Consider the following 17,591-nt stretch of genomic DNA (forward strand, 5'->3'; position numbering starts at 1 on the left):
ATTTTTTGGCCATATACTACATCAGGGGCAAGCTGCGCCCGTCACCAAGTGCATTTAACCCTCAGTAGTGTGGTGCGTCAAGCTGTGACACCAAGTGCATTTAACCAGCAATAGTCTGTTCATTTTTTGGCCATATACTAAATCAGGGGCAAGCTGCGCCCGTCACCAAGTGCATTTAACCAGCAATAGTGTGGTTATTTTTTGGCCATATCCCAGTCTAATTCTGTCACTAAATCCATACCGGTCACCCAGCGCCTAAATACTAGGCCTCAAATTTATATCCCGCTAAATCTCTCGTTACCGCTGTCCTGTTGTGGCTGGGAAAGTTATTTAGTGTCCGTCAAAGCACATTTTTTGTTCTGGGTTGAAGTACAATTCCCAATTTAGCAATTTCATAATTTAGTGGTTCCTGCTATATCAGAGCTATTTGAAATCTATCCCTAAAAGGGTATATAATATTCAAGGTGCACATTGGGTCATTCAGAATAACTTCACACACACCCGCTACTGTGTATTTCTAAGTCTAATTCTGTCACTAAACCCATACCTGTCACCCAGCGCCTAAATACTAGGCCTCAAATTTATATCCTGCTAAATCTCTCGTTAACGCTGTCCTGTTGTGGCTGGGAAAGTTATTTAGTGTCCGTCAAAGCACATTTTTTGTTCTGGGTTGAAGTACAATTCCCAATTTAGCAATTTCATAATTTAGTGGTTTCTGCTATATCAGAGCTATTTGAAATCTATCCCTAAAAGGGTATATAATATTCAAGGTGCACATTGGGTCATTCAGAATAACTTCACACACACCCGCTACTGTGTATTTCTAAGTCTAATTCTGTCACTAAACCCATACCTGTCACCCAGCGCCTAAATACTAGGCCTCAAATTTATATCCTGCTAAATCTCTCGTTAACGCTGTCCTGTTGTGGCTGGGAAAGTTATTTAGTGTCCGTCAAAGCACATTTTTTGTTCTGGGTTTAAATACAATTCCCAATTTAACAATTTCATAATTTAGTGGTTTCTGCTATATCAGAGCTATTTGAAATCTATCCCTAAAAGGGTATATAATATTCAAGGTGCACATTGGGTCATTCAGAATAACTTCACACACACCCGCTACTGTGTATTTCCAAGTCTAATTCTGTCACTAAACCCATACCTGTCACCCAGCGCCTAAATACTAGGCCTCAAATTTATATCCTGCTAAATCTCTCGTTAACGCTGTCCTGTTGTGGCTGGGAAAGTTATTTAGTGTCCGTCAAAGCACATTTTTTGTTCTGGGTTTAAATACAATTCCCAATTTAACAATTTCATAATTTAGTGGTTTCTGCTATATCAGAGCTATTTGAAATCTATCCCTAAAAGGGTATATAATATTCAAGGTGCACATTGGGTCATTCAGAATAACTTCACACACACCCGCTACTGTGTATTTCCAAGTCTAATTCTGTCACTAAACCCATACCTGTCACCCAGCGCCTAAATACTAGGCCTCAAATTTATATCCTGCTAAATCTCTCGTTAACGCTGTCCTGTTGTGGCTGGGAAAGTTATTTAGTGTCCGTCAAAGCACATTTTTTGTTCTGGGTTTAAATACAATTCCCAATTTAACAATTTCATAATTTAGTGGTTTCTGCTATATCAGAGCTATTTGAAATCTATCCCTAAAAGGGTATATAATATTCAAGGTGCACATTGGGTCATTCAGAATAACTTCACACACACCCGCTACTGTGTATTTCCAAGTCTAATTCTGTCACTAAACCCATACCTGTCACCCAGCGCCTAAATACTAGGCCTCAAATTTATATCCTGCTAAATCTCTCGTTAACGCTGTCCTGTTGTGGCTGGGAAAGTTATTTAGTGTCCGTCAAAGCACATTTTTTGTTCTGGGTTTAAATACAATTCCCAATTTAACAATTTCATAATTTAGTGGTTTCTGCTATATCAGAGCTATTTGAAATCTATCCCTAAAAGGGTATATAATATTCAAGGTGCACATTGGGTCATTCAGAATAACTTCACACACACACGCTTCTGTGCATTTCCAAGTCTAATTCTGTCACTAAATCCATACCGGTCACCCAGCGCCTAAATACTAGGCCTCAAATTTATATCCCGCTGAATTTGAATACAATACATTGGGCCAAATAATATATTTGTTGTTGTGGTGAACCATAACAATGAGAAAAACATCTAGTAAGGGACGCGGACGTGGACATGGTCGTGGTGGTGTTAGTGGACCCTCTGGTGCTGGGAGAGGACGTGGCCGTTCTGCCACATCCACACGTCCTAGTGTACCAACTACCTCAGGTCCCAGTAGCCGCCAGAATTTACAGCGATATATGGTGGGGCCCAATGCCGTTCTAAGGATGGTAAGGCCTGAGCAGGTACAGGCATTAGTCAATTGGGTGGCCGACAGTGGATCCAGCACGTTCACATTATCTCCCACCCAGTCTTCTGCAGAAAGCGCACAGATGGCGCCTGAAAACCAACCCCATCAGTCTGTCACATCACCCCCATGCATACCAGGGAAACTGTCTCAGCCTCAAGTTATGCAGCAGTCTCTTATGCTGTTTGAAGACTCCGCTGGCAGGGTTTCCCAAGGGCATCCACCTAGCCCTTCCCCAGCGGTGAAAGACATAGAATGCACTGACGCACAACCACTTATGTTTCCTGATGATGAGGACATGGGAATACCACCTCAGCATGTCTCTGATGATGACGAAACACAGGTGCCAACTGCTGCGTCTTTCTGCAGTGTGCAGACTGAACAGGAGGTCAGGGATCAAGACTGGGTGGAAGACGATGCAGGGGACGATGAGGTCGTAGACCCCACATGGAATGAAGGTCGTGCCACTGACTTTCACAGTTCGGAGGAAGAGGCAGTGGTGAGACCCAGCCAACAGCGTAGCAAAAGAGGGAGCAGTGGGCAAAAGCAGAACACCCGCCGCCAAGAGACTCCGCCTGCTACTGACCGCCGCCATCTGGGACCGAGCACCCCAAAGGCAGCTTCAAGGAGTTCCCTGGCATGGCACTTCTTCAAACAATGTGCTGACGACAAGACCCGAGTGGTTTGCACGCTGTGCCATCAGAGCCTGAAGCGAGGCATTAACGTTCTGAACCTGAGCACAACCTGCATGACCAGGCACCTGCATGCAAAGCATGAACTGCAGTGGAGTAAACACCTTAAAACCAAGGAAGTCACTCAGGCTCCCCCTGCTACCTCTTCTGCTGCTGCCGCCTCGGCCTATTCTGCTGCTGCCGCCTCGGCCTCTTCCTCCGCCTCTGGAGGAACGTTGGCACCTGCCGCCCAGCAAACAGGGGATGTACCACCAACACCACCACCACCACCTCCGTCACCAAGCGTCTCAACCATGTCACACGCCAGCGTTCAGCTCTTCATCTCACAAACATTTGATAGAAAGCGTAAATTCCCACCTAGCCACCCTCGATCCCTGGCCCTGAATGCCAGCATTTCTAAACTACTGGCCTATGAAATGCTGTCATTTAGGCTGGTGGACACAGACAGCTTCAAACAGCTCATGTCGCTTGCTGTCCCACAGTATGTTGTTCCCAGCCGGCACTACTTCTCCAAGAGAGCCGTGCCTTCCCTGCACAACCAAGTATCCGATAAAATCAAGTGTGCACTGCGCAACGCCATCTGTAGCAAGGTCCACCTAACCACAGATACGTGGACCAGTAAGCACGGCCAGGGACGCTATATCTCCCTAACTGCACACTGGGTAAATGTAGTGGCAGCTGGGCCCCAGGCGGAGAGCTGTTTGGCGCACGTCCTTCCGCCGCCAAGGATCGCAGGGCAACATTCTTTGCCTCCTGTTGCCACCTCCTCCTTCTCGGCTTCCTCCTCCTCTTCTTCCACCTGCTCATCCAGTCAGCCACACACCTTCACCACCAACTTCAGCACAGCCCGGGGTAAACGTCAGCAGGCCATTCTGAAACTCATATGTTTGGGGGACAGGCCCCACACCGCACAGGAGTTGTGGCGGGGTATTGAACAACAGACCGACGAGTGGTTGCTGCCGGTGAGCCTCAAGCCCGGCCTGGTGGTGTGTGATAATGGGCGAAATCTCGTTGCAGCTCTGGGACTAGCCAATTTGACGCACATCCCTTGCTTGGCGCATGTGCTGAATTTGGTGGTGCAGAAGTTCATTCACAACTACCCCGACATGTCAGAGCTGCTGCATAAAGTGCGGGCCGTCTGTTCGCGCTTCCGGCGTTCACATCCTGCTGCTGCTCGCCTGTCTGCGCTACAGCGTAACTTCGGCCTTCCCGCTCACCGCCTCATATGCGACGTGCCCACCAGGTGGAACTCCACCTTGCACATGCTGGACAGACTGTGCGAGCAGCAGCAGGCCATAGTGGAGTTTCAGCTGCAGCACGCACGGGTCAGTCGCACTACAGAACAGCACCACTTCACCACCAATGACTGGGCCTCCATGCGAGACCTGTGTGCCCTGTTGCGCTGTTTCGAGTACTCCACCAACATGGCCAGTGGCGATGACACCGTTATCAGCGTTACAATACCACTTCTATGTCTCCTTGAGAAAACACTTAGGGCGATGATGGAAGAGGAGGTGGAGGAGGAGGAGGAGGAAGAGGGGTCATTTTTAGCACTTTCAGGCCAGTCTCTTCGAAGTGACTCAGAGGGAGGTTTTTGGCAACAGCAGAGGCCAGGTACAAATGTGGCCAGCCAGGGCCCACTACTGGAGGACGAGGAGGACGAGGATGAGGAGGAGGTGGAGGAGGATGAGGATGAAGCATGGTCACAGCGGGGTGGCACCCAACGCAGCTCGGGTCCATCACTGGTGCGTGGCTGGGGGGAAAGGCAGGACGATGACGATACGCCTCCCACAGAGGACAGCTTGTCCTTACCCCTGGGCAGCCTGGCACACATGAGCGACTACATGCTGCAGTGCCTGCGCAACGACAGCAGAGTTGCCCACATTTTAACCTGTGCGGACTACTGGGTTGCCACCCTGCTGGATCCACGCTACAAAGACAATGTGCCCACCTTACTTCCTGCACTGGAGCGTGATAGGAAGATGCGCGAGTACAAGCGCACGTTGGTAGACGCGCTACTGAGAGCATTCCCAAATGTCACAGGGGAACAAGTGGAAGCCCAAGGCCAAGGCAGAGGAGGAGCAAGAGGTCGCCAAGGCAGCTGTGTCACGGCCAGCTCCTCTGAGGGCAGGGTTAGCATGGCAGAGATGTGGAAAACTTTTGTCAACACGCCACAGCTAACTGCACCACCACCTGATACGCAACGTGTTAGCAGGAGGCAACATTTCACTAACATGGTGGAACAGTACGTGTGCACACCCCTCCACGTACTGACTGATGGTTCGGCCCCATTCAACTTCTGGGTCTCTAAATTGTCCACGTGGTCAGAGCTAGCCTTTTATGCCTTGGAGGTGCTGGCCTGCCCGGCAGCCAGCGTTTTGTCTGAACGTGTATTCAGCACGGCAGGGGGCGTCATTACAGACAAACGCAGCCGCCTGTCTACAGCCAATGTGGACAAGCTGACGTTCATAAAAATGAACCAGGCATGGATCCCACAGGACCTGTCCGTCCCTTGTCCAGATTAGACATTAACTACCTCCCCATAACCATATATTATTGGACTCCAGGGCACTTCCTCATTCAATCCTATTTTTATTTTCATTTTACCATTATATTGCGAGGCTACCCAAAGTTGAATGAACCTCTCCTCTGCCTGTGTGCTAGGCCTAAATATTTGCCAATGGACTGTTGCAGTGGTGGCTGACATGAAGCCTGATTCTCTGCTATGACATGCAGACTAATTCTCTGCTGACATGAAGCCAGATTGTCTGTTACGGGACCTCTCTCCTCTGCCTGGGTGCTGGGCCTAAATTTATGACAATGGACTGTTGCAGTGGTGGCTGACGTGAAGCCTGATTCTCTGCTATGACATGCAGACTGATTCTCTGCTGACATGAAGCCAGATTGTCTGTTACGGGACCTCTCTGCTCTGCCTGTGTGCTAGGCCTAAATATATGCCAATGGACTGTTGCAGTGGTGGGTGACGTGAAGCCTCATTCTCTGCTATGACATGCAGACTGATTCTCTGCTGACATGAAGCCAGATCGTCTGTTACGGGACCTCTCTCCTCTGCCTGGGTGCTGGGCCTAAATTTATGACAATGGACTGTTGCAGTGGTGGCTGACGTGAAGCCTGATTCTCTGCTATGACATGCAGACTGATTCTCTGCTGACATGAAGCCAGATCCTCTGTTACGGGACCTCTCTCCTCTGCCTGGGTGCTGGGCCTAAATTTATGACAATGGACTGTTGCAGTGGTGGCTGACGTGAAGCCTGATTCTCTGCTATGACATGCAGACTGATTCTCTGCTGACATGAAGCCAGATCCTCTGTTACGGGACCTCTCTCCTCTGCCTGGGTGCTGGGCCTAAATTTATGAAAATGGACTCTTACAGTGGTGGGTGACGTGAAGCCTGATTCTCTGCTATGACATGAAGACTGATTCTCTGCTGACATGAAGCCAGATTGTCTGTTACGGGACCTCTCTCCTCTGCCTGGGTGCCGGGGCCTAAATATCTGAGAATGGACTGTTCCAGTGGTGGGTGACGGGAAGCCAGATTCTCTGCTATGGAACCTCTCTCCAATTGATTTTGGTTAATTTTTATTTATTTAATTTTTATTTTAATTAATTTCCCTATCCACATTTGTTTGCAGGGGATTTACCTACATGTTGCTGCCTTTTGCAGCCCTCTAGCCCTTTCCTGGGCTGTTTTACAGCCGTTTTAGTGCCGAAAAGTTTGGGTCCCCATTGACTTCAATGGGGTTCGGGTTCGGGACGAAGTTCGGATCGGGTTCGGATCCCGAACCCGAACATTTCCGGGATGTTCGGCCGAACTTCTCGAACCCGAACATCCAGGTGTTCGCTCAACTCTACTTGTCAGGTCAGAGGTCAAGTAAGGTCATGTCAGTGGATAACATCACAAGGGCCCTGACGGAACACTCAACAATGCAAGTTTTTTTTTTCTTCCACTACTTCTCCATTCACTCCTTATCAATTTTTCTGCTTGGCGTGCTTTGGCACCAGGAATTGAGTGCGAAGAAAAGGCGTGGCCAAAAGTGGTGGGCGGAGCTATGCAGATAGGAAAAACATAAAGAGGAGCATGCTGGTGATTCCAGAGCGTAGGACGCACGTTTTCCCTGGTTTGTGAGAGAAAGAAGCCTCCCAGACTGTCTCTGCAGCTGGGGCCTGTAGCCTATCGCCTTCACAAGTGTTCTGCATTGGGAACCATCGGCCTGTAGGGCGAACCCTTTTCTGGTTATTGCTTCTCGGCCTTTTGGCTAAGATCAAGTGTACCTCTGCTCGCTTGGTCTTCAGGGACTGGCAACTGGCCTCTTCTGCCCCCTTCCCATTTACCATCAAATCGGGCTTCATCAAAATTCTGGGAGTCTGGTTCGGGAAGAAAGGCGCAGCCCTCAAGTCTTGGGAAGAACGCTTGGCCAAAGTCAACCAAAGAATCGGACTGTGGAGCATTAGACACCTCATGATTGAGGGCAAAGCACTCGTCCTGAGAAATGAAGTTTTGCCTGTGCTCCAATACACCGCACAGGCATGGCCCCCTCTTGCCACCGTTTCCAGGGCCATCACCAGGACAGTGTTTCGCTTCATCTGGGGATCTAAGATGGACAGAGTGAAACGAGCCATCATGTACAAAGAGCCCCGCAAGGGCAGAAAGGGCATTCCGGACCTGCCCACTTTACTGCGGATCGCCTTTGTTTGTGACAGCGTTTGTCGGACTCTGAGAACTGCTAACAGCTCTGCGGGCAAGGCTATGTCCCGTTTTTTCCTCCTGCCTCTCTGGAGGGGCATGGGCTGGGACAAGTGGGACAGCTCCATCCCTTACAACTGGCACGCTCCCTGGTTCTACGGGGACGTCGTCAGGTTTGTGAGGGAACACCAACTGGAGGGCCTCAAACCCGACTTGTGGAAGCCAAAAACTATCCACAAGCTCATCAGAGCAAAGGACGTGGTGGAGTCAATTCCAGGGATCCAGGACGACACCGTAGAGACAGTTTGGACTAATGTGTCGTCAAACAGGTTGACTAACGGGCATAAGGACTTGTCATGGATGGCCATTCAGGGCGGACTGCCCATCCGGTCATTCATGCATGCCCGCAATCTGTGCAAAACCGGGTACTGCCCCAGGTGCCCTTTCGTGGAGGAAACATCTTATCACCTGTTTTGGGAGTGCCCCTTTGCACAGCGCCTGTTGGACGCCCTGGAACATGAACTCAAAGACTCTGTGCCCAGGAACAGCCTGCAATGCACTTCGGTGCTGTATGGACTATTTCCCGGGATTCATACTGTTGGAGCCATCCAGGAGGCCTAGCGCCTTATGAACTGTTTTAAGGACGCTATTTGGTTTGCTAGGAACCGGCTCATCCTCAGGAGGGAGAACAAGTCCGTCCTGGACTGCCGCAGACTTATCCATAGTCTGTTGCGGGACTACAACATCTCGGACGTTGACGAAGAAGAAGAGGACTAAACCCCTCTCCTTCCCCCCCTCTCCCCCCCGTGTGTATTTGTCCTCTCAATAAAGCTTTGGGCATGTGATTCCCCCTCCCTACCTCCTCCTTCCCACTTCCTCTTCCCTCATCACTGTCTAAATGCTTTTGTTGGGAGGTTTTGTGATTGAATAGGTATGCTAGTGTAGCATTCATTGCGATGTATAGTGTAGGGTAACCTGTGCTTTACATAACAATGCCATGCTCGCAAAGACGAATACGTGTAATTTATTATGTACTGATTTGTGGCCTGTGCTGCGACACAGTACTAACGTATGTATGTATAACGAATGTATGTATGTATAACGAATAATCAGAGATGATTGTAATAAAGACGTTTCAATCTGCTCGCTTGGTCTGGTCTAGGGTGCTTGGGGTACCCGGCTGTTCGGCCTGGGGGGATCGTTCGGGTTTATAGCCCGGACTTCATCCCCCTGCTGCTATTGGGCAGTTGGCTTAGTCCCCAAGCAACGGGAAGCGACCTTCCTTAGGGAAGTGTGGAGAGCGCATTGCGGTTTGCGGTATGGGCGCCCCAAATGCCCCTTTTACAGTTCGGCTGTATATCCCAGAGGAGAAGAGGTTCCAGTGGGGAATTCTACACGTTCAGAAGACGATCCTGGAGGAAATTTTGAACATGCCAAGGGAGAGCATATTTTGCCTGCAGTACTTTCCGAAGCTTGGTTTCTTCGACGCCACTTTCCGGTGCCTTGATGAGATGAGGACCTGTTATACCCGGGCTCAACAATGTCTTCGCCATCCTGATGTTGACGTTGTCCGTTTTGTTGCCCACGAGACGAAGGACCGGATACAAATTACTGTCCAAATGTACAACCCCTTCACTCGTGATGAGGAGATATGCCACGTATGTTTCTGGTGCTGAATGGCGCAAAAATATCTTTGGAACATTTAACGGCCTAAAGAGGTTTTGGGTGGAGCTCCGGAGGGACCCTGATGGAATCCAGGGGCTATGCCACCCTCCTCAGAACTTTGCTATTGGCAACAGCCGTGGATTCCTGTTCTATCCGGGACAGCCATCTTTCTGCCGAGACTGTTTCTCTTTCGGACATACAAAAGAGGATTGCACAGTGGGCCAGGTATGCCGTGATTGTTTCAGTCCTGGACACAGGACTGTGGACTGTGATCAGAACCGGAAGTGTCACTTCTGCGGTGCTGGTGACCATCTTGCTCGACAGTGTGGAGAGAGAGTCAGCGAGGGAGCCAGCAAGAGAGCCTCGTTCCTATGCGGCCGTTGCCAGGGTGGATGTTGCTGTCGACCCCCTGGACCCCCCGGCCCTTCTGTCGTCATTCCTGTGGTGGATCCAGGAGATATGACCCCTCCACTGGAAGATATTGCATCTGTTGAGGACATTGTTGGTGCGGCTGTGATGGAATTTGCAGCGGCCCCCGATCCTCTGGTTGCCGAAGGGGAGGAGCCCTGGTCACCTACTGTGGTCCAGGAGACTCCCTCAGAGGAGATGGACTTGGGCAAAGCTTCTTTGAAGAGGAAACCACCTGAAACCACTAGTCCTCCTCTTAGTGCCATCATTGAGGAGGTCCTGAGTCCTGGTGGTTCAGGTGGAGAAAGTACGTCTGCTGCCATTAAGTCTGTATCTTAAATTTCTCCTGGAGGTACAGATTATCCTGAAGATGATGCTTTTCAAGTACCTAAGTTGGTGAGGAGTTCCAAAAATTCTGCTGAGGACACTATATTGCAGGGGTTGGGCATTCCAAGTCGTAGGGGGAGGGGAAGGTCCCAAAAAAATAGGAATAAGTAATGTTTTTGTGTCTTTGCTTTGTTGTTTCTTAACATCATTTTATACCCTTAGATGCCGTTGACTGTAGGCTCCCTAAATGTCCGTAGCATTCGGACTCCTGAGAGGAGAGCATCCATTCTTGATATGATATCCAAAGAATTGTTTGAACAAGAGCCTACTGGGGCCACATGGCCTTATGGTCCTAAAGTGTGGTCTGTCTCACTGGAGAGAAACGGTGGGGTGGGGGTCCTATTTAAGGGATCTAACTTTGTTATTAAGAATGTTACACATATTGCCCCCGGGAGGGCTGTTTTAGTTCAATTTTCCTATGGGGATAGTGAATATAAGTTGATAAATGTCTATGCTCCTACGGTGAGGAAGAAGAGAATTGATTTGTTTAATAAATTGTTTTTCTTTATAGGTGGGCGAGAGGATACCTTCCTGGTGGGGAACTTTAACTGTATTATTTCATCTGATGATAGAACTAGTGTTAGGGGAGCTGGGGTTAGTTTAGATGCGTCAGGGAAATTATTGAAGGAAATAGTTTCTCTCTTTGGTTTAAAAGATGGGTGTAAGGAAAGTAATGATGGGTCTTTTGGTTTTACTTATTTTAGTAGTGCAGCAAATATTTGTTCCCGTATTGATTTTATTTTTGTTTCTAAATCTTTTCAGGTCCAAAGGTTTAAGAGGAGGAAGATGCCTTTTTCGGACCATGCTTGGATTGAGTGCCTGGTGACGAGTGGTGGTATGTATGAATACGGTAAAGGAGTATGGAAGTTGAATGTGTCTTTGTTGGATGATGAGAGGGTCTTGGCTCAGTATAGATCGCAGTATGGTAGATGGGTGGTGAAAAAAGGGGAGTTTGTGAGTTTGTAAGTGTGAGTGAATGGTGGGAATGGGTGAAAATGGAGACTAAATGTTTTTTCATTCGGAAGGGACGGGAGAATGCTAGGAGGGAAAGGAGAGAGTATGCAAGATGGCAGAAGAGGTTAGAATACCTATTGGTGTTAAGGCGTGAAGCTATGGATGTTGGGCGTCAGATTGATGAAGCGTGTGAATATGTGAGTAAATGTTTGGAAGTAAAAGGGAAAAGTATAATTGCGCAAGCTAGAGTGAATGTGAAGGATAAGGATGAGAAATGTACGAAGTTCTTTTTTAAGTCCGCTTTTCATAAAAAGACAGAAATGGTGAAGGTAATTGGAAGTGATGGGGTGGAAGTGTGCGAGAAAGATGGGGTATTGAATGAAGTATGGAAGTTATATTCGCATTTGTTTGCTGAGAAAGAGAGGGAGGTCTCTTTGGAGCAGGAGTGTTTGGGTTATGTGGATAAAAGGTTGGATGAGATAGATAGAGACTTCTTGGGAAAAGATATAAGAATGAGTAAAGTAGAAGACGCGGTGAATGGGATGAAGACAGGAAAGGTTGCTGGGAGTGATGGTCTGCCTGCAGAATTTTTTCGTACTTTTGGGGATTTAATAGGCAATGATGTATGGGAAGTATGTAAGGAAGTGTTAGAGAATGGGGTGTTGTTGAGAAGTATGCGTGAGAGTATTATTGTTTAAGAAAGGCGATCGGAAATGTTTGAAAAATTGGAGACTGATTGCGCTTTTGAATGTTGATTACAAAATTATTGCAAAGGTGATTGCAAATAGGTTAAAAAGTGTGGTTGACTGTATGGTAGGTGAAGAACAGATGTGTGTGGTGCCAGATTTCTGAATGTTTGTTGGGTTTGAAAGATGTGTTATGGGATTGCGAGGATCGGAAGCAGGGTGTGGCTGTGGTTGCGGTAGATTTCGAGAAAGCGTTTGACCGGGTGGTGCATCAATTTATGTTTCGGGTGTTAGAAAGGATGGTGTGCCTGTTCGGATGATCGGTTGGATTAAGTGTTTATATAGTGATATTGTGAGCAAGGTACAAGTGAATGTTTTTTTGAGTAAGGATGTCAGGATTAAGTCGGGGGTACGCCAAGGGTGTCCCTTATCCCCCATTTTGTTTATTTGCATGATTGAGCCTTTGTTGGGTATGTTTCGGCGTGATAAGTTGATGCGTGGTGTTGAGATTCCGGGAAGTGGTGGTCGGGATTTGCGTGTGATTGGATATATGGATGATGTTACGGTTGTGTGTAAATCTATGGCTGCAGTGAGAAGATCGAAGTTGTTGATTGAATGTTTTTGTATGATGAGTGGTTTTAAACTGAATTTGGATAAGAGCGGATGTAAGTTTTTTGGTGCTTGAGCTGGTCATGAGGGGTGTGAGTGGCCTATTCGAATGGGTGGTATTGAGATTTTGGGAATTGTGTTTGACAAGGATTTATATGGGAAAGAGTCCTGGGAAAGGGTGTTGGGTTTTGGTCTTTAAGGACTTTATCAATAGAGGGTCGTATTTTGACTATTAAGTCTGTTATTTTACCTATTTTGTTATATGTGAACTTTGTTTTTCCACCTCCTGACAGGTGTCTGGCGAGGATCGTGAGGGAAGTTTTTGTGTTCCTGTGGAACTCGCGAATGGAAAAGTTGAAACGTGAGAAAGTGTTGAAAAAGAAGATGAATGGTGGTAAAGTTTCGATGAATATTGAGGTGTTTTTGGCTGTGAAATATGTTAGTTTTTGTATGAAAGTCAGTAAGAAAGATAGTGTGTATGGATGTATGATGAGATATTTGGCAGGGAGTGTGTTGCGAAAGTGTAAATTAGAGGTGAGAGATTTAAGAGTGCCTGTGTGTTTTACTAGTCCGTGGTTTTATGTAAGGATAGAGCGGTGTATTAGGAGAAATAATTTGGGAAGTGTGAATGTGATGGATAAAATTGATTCTAGAGAGATTATGGAGGATATTGGCGGTCTTACTGGGAATGAATGTAAAGTAGCGTGGAAAAAGGTGCATGATAAAAGCTTGACGAATAAACAGAAAGATTTGGCTTGGATGAGAGTGCAGAGATGTTTGCCTTCCCGAGAATTTCAGAGAAGAAGAGGGTTGGTGACAAGTGAGGTATGTCCTAGAGAAAAATGTGGGAGGACAGAGGATTATGTGCATGTGTTGTGGGAGTGTGGCTATGCCAGGTCTGTGTGGAGTGGTATGCGTAAAATGGTTGATGGCCTAACAGGGATAAAAATGTTAACTTTAAATATGATGATGTTTGGATTGTGTGGTTTTGAAGATGCGGAAGGCATCTGGAAACATAAAAAGTTGAAAGATTGGATTTGAAAACAGAACTAATTTGTGTCTTTCCTTTTTTCAGCTAGTTGGTCCCTTTATGGAGAATAAAGAAAAGGGTCTGTCAATAAAAGGGAATGTTTATGTTATATCTTATGATAAATAAAGATAGTTTCAGTTTTTTTCAGAGGATATATTGTATTGAGTTCCTATATGACTTTTGTGTAGAATGTATTTGAGTTTCATTACTTTGAACATTTGTTATGTAAGACTTGTATATTGAACTTTATTTATAATAAAAGAATTTAAAAAAAAAATCTGTTCTTATCAGTTTAATATCTGATACGTCCCCTATCTGGGGACCATATATTAAATGGATTTTTCGAACAGGGAGATGGAAAAAGAGCTTGCTCTGTCCACTCCATGCATTGACCTGGTATTGCAGTACCTCCAGGACAGGTGCACCCTTTCTAATCCAGTATAAAAAAAAATTGAGAGATGGATTGCAAGAATCCTTCCAGCAAGCAAGTGTAAAGTTGCTATGTCCTGCCTCAGGAGTCTGCACTTCAGCTTCTCCTCTGTGCTGTGCTGCTTTCTGCATACCTGCATCTAGCCTGTCAATCTCCTAATTGCATTAGCTGTGTTTGGGTTTGTTCCAGCACCAAGCAACCCAGCCAGCCAGTCACCTCTCCTCACACCCAAAATCCAATTAAGACTGATGGCTTAATTATTGGGTTAATTAGCTTATCACCTGAATGAAGTGTTTGGATATCACCTGAATGAAGTGTTTGGACCTCCACTCCACACACCTTGGGTTTGATTTGGGCCTGTTGTGCACACCTGTGTGGGCTGCTGAGTTGTTCCTGGGAATTGACCCCTTTGTAGCAAGTTGGCTGGATGTAACCAATTTGCTTTTCTAGTGCTTTAATTTGTAAATAAGTAAAGTTTGTTTGCCTGTGTCTCCCTCTTGTGGATCTTTTGAACTGGATGACTTGGAGGCTAAAATGTAGTCCAGCACTTCCTATGTATCAGCAACAGCTGGACCTACCTTGTCTGGCCAATGGACGGAACACTGCACGTGTCACAAGAGGCTTGTCAGGTCAGTGGATGAAATCACAAGGGCCCTGATGGAACACTCAACAATGGGGCCGTGACATCACAATCAACAATGCAACTTTTTTTTTTTTTTCTTCCACTACTTCTCCATTCACTCCTTATCAGTTTTTCTGCTTGGCGTGCTTTGGCACCAGGAATTGCGTGCAAAGAAAAGGCGTGACCAAAAGTGGTGGGCGGAGCTATGCAGATAGGAAAAACACGAAGAGGAGCACGCTGGTGATTCCAGAGCGTAGGACGCACGTTTTTCCTGGTTTGTGAGAGAAAGAAGCTTTCCGGATTGTCTCTGCAGCTGGGGCCTGTAGCCTATCGCCTTCACAAGTGTTCTGCATTGGGGACCATCAGCCTGTAGGGCGAACCCTTTTCTGGTTATCGCTTCTCTGCCTTTTGGCTAAGATCAAGTGTGGTCTTAGCCAGAGGCATCTGAGCTGGCCCCGGCTACTCGGCCTTGTGTGACTTCCTTTAGTGGTTGCATCCATGCTGCTTAAGGGTAGTTGGACTAACCCTCAGACTACTAGGGAAACCCAGCACTCGGCCTTCCTCTCTTCCCTTCTAGGGTTGGGAGGTTGCTGCTATAGGGTTTCTGGACCGATTCCCTAAGAGAAGGCTATAGTTGCGGAGCATGGTGGAGGTGCCGTCGACAGCGCCAAATACATTGCGGCTGTATGTTTCGGAGGACCAGAGGTCGTCATTTTTGGTTGTGAGGATCCAGGCGAAGATTATTGAAGAAACCTTGAAGATGTCCCGGGAGGAGATTTTTTGCATGCAGGCTTTTCCAGTCAAGGGATTTGTACGATGTTTCCTTTGTTTCTCAGGATTCTTTTCGCACTTGCTATGCCAGGAGTCTGTAGCTCATTGATTGTCCGGAGCTGAAGGACGTTAATTTTGTGGTGACCCAGGAAAGAGAGCAGAAGCGAAGGACCCCGGTGACCTTCCAAATGTACAATCCCTTCATTAAGGAGGAGGAAATCGTCCTATTTCTGCAAAGGTACTGTAAATATGTGTCTCCGGGTGAGAAAAGGAAAAATGTATTGGGAACCTTTAACGGGCTCAGGAGGTACTGGGTGGAGTTCCGTTATGACGAAGCAGGGGTAGGTGCGATGATGCACCCCTCGCAGATGTTTTCCATTGGGTCAAACAGGGGACATTTATTTTACCCTGGACAACCAGAGTTTTGTCAAAATTGCTTTTCTTTTGGACATTTAAAAGAGAGCTGTACCTCTGGAGTGGTTTGCAGGAACTGTTTTCAGACAGGCCACAGGACTGCAGAGTGTGATGAGGTGAGAAATTCCCACTTCTGCAACTCCTCTGAACATCTGGCAAAGAATTGTCCTAAAGTGAACCCGACTCCTGGCAAGAGATCCTGGGCAAGTGTGGTGAGTGGAGAACCTGCTGTGATCTTTCAGTCTTGTCTTGAGGTTCCCTCGGATGTAGAGGCGGGGGTGAAGGAGGATGTCCCGGACCCTGGTCTGGCTCCAGACCCCCTGAGAGCAGAAGGAGAGGACCCGGCTGTGGACCCGGATCCTATTGATGACCCTGTGGTGGAGGAGTCTGCTGATGGACCTGAGACGGAGGTAGAGAAAGCTTCGCTGAAAAGAAAGCCTGCAGAGACTGTGGAGGTCCCCTTAAGTCAACAAATTGGGGAGTTCGAAAGTTCTGGAGGAGATGACACCTCTGAGTTGGATTCGGATACTTCTCTCCAGGAACAAGGGGGGGTAAGACCATGTGGAAAAGTAGCAAGGACTTTGGGGTTTCAAAGAAGTGTGGCGGAGGTAAAGAAAAGTATGGAGGAATGGGGAGACATGAAAGGGGTGCAGGGCCCAGGTCCCTCTGCCACAGGAACTATAGCTAGAGGGAGACTCCCTAAGAAAGGTAAAGAAAGAAAGTCCTGATGTTTTTTTCTGTCATTTAACCTTTTCTTTTTCCAGGAAGACTCATGCTGCTAAAAATCGGGACAATCAATGTTAGGTCGATAAGATCTGCGAATAAAAGGGCAGCGATTTTTGCATCTTTGGTTACCTATGCATGTGATATCTTATGCTTACAGGATTGTAATCTGGAAGATGAACCTCAGAGTGCTTCCTGGTCTTATGGACCAAGCGTGTGGTCGATTGGTGGTAAAAAAAATTGGGGGGTAGGGATTTTGTTTAAAGGGAATGATTTTGTTATACATAATGTTACTCATATAGCTCAAGGTAGAGCAATTTCAGTTAGTTCTCCATTCAAAAGAACATTTCAAGGTAATTAATGTGTATGCTCCTCCAGATAGAAAGGAGAGGGAGGAATTAATAGAGATTATACTTTTTTTTAGGTGGGAGGGAGAATGTGTTTTTAGTTGGGGACTTTAATTCAATTATTTCTGATGGGGATAGGTTAGGTAGTGGGTCCAAAATGGACAAAAGTGGGAAACAACTGAAGGAATTAGTTTCTTTATTTGGGCTTAGTGATGCCTTTAAAGAGAAAGGGGATGAATCTAAAGGTTATACTTATTTTAGTGACAAAGGTAATATATGTTCAAGAATTGATTTTTGTTTTTGTTCCAGGTACATGGAGATTGAAAAATGTACCGTAACAAGATTGCCGTATACGGATCATGCCTTGGTTGAATGTAGAGTGAGTATAAATGGGGAGTATGATTATGGGAGGGGTGTGTGGAAATTAAATGTTTCTTTGTTAGAAGATGCGTCTGTGCGTGAAAGCTATTGCGGTTGGTTTAGGAAATGGATGAATAAAAAGGAGGAGTTTGAGAGTGTGGTTGAATGGTGGGAATGGGTAAAAGCTGAGACAAAAAAAATCTTCATTAAGAAAAGTTGTCAGAAAGTGAGGAGTCAACGTGAAGAGTATGAAAGATGGCAGGTTAGGCTGCAGTATTTGGAAGAATTGCAAAGAGGTGGAATGGATGTGAAAAGGGAGATTCAGAAGACTAAAGAGACTGTAAGACAGAAGCTTCAGGAGCGTGGGAGGAAAATAATAGCTCAGACAAGATTGGT

General features: G+C 46.8%; 1 non-coding gene across 1 annotated transcript; it reads left to right on the forward strand.

The window, feature by feature from the left end:
• The first annotated feature begins 13,770 nt into the window (after positions 1-13,770).
• Positions 13,771-13,958, forward strand: LOC122942713. The gene has a single exon (XR_006390660.1). It is a non-coding gene; the product is annotated as a U2 spliceosomal RNA (small nuclear RNA).
• The last annotated feature ends 3,633 nt before the right edge of the window (positions 13,959-17,591 follow it).

This window comes from Bufo gargarizans, chromosome 6, assembly GCF_014858855.1.
Source record: "Bufo gargarizans isolate SCDJY-AF-19 chromosome 6, ASM1485885v1, whole genome shotgun sequence".
Classification (NCBI taxonomy): Eukaryota; Metazoa; Chordata; class Amphibia; order Anura; family Bufonidae; genus Bufo; species Bufo gargarizans.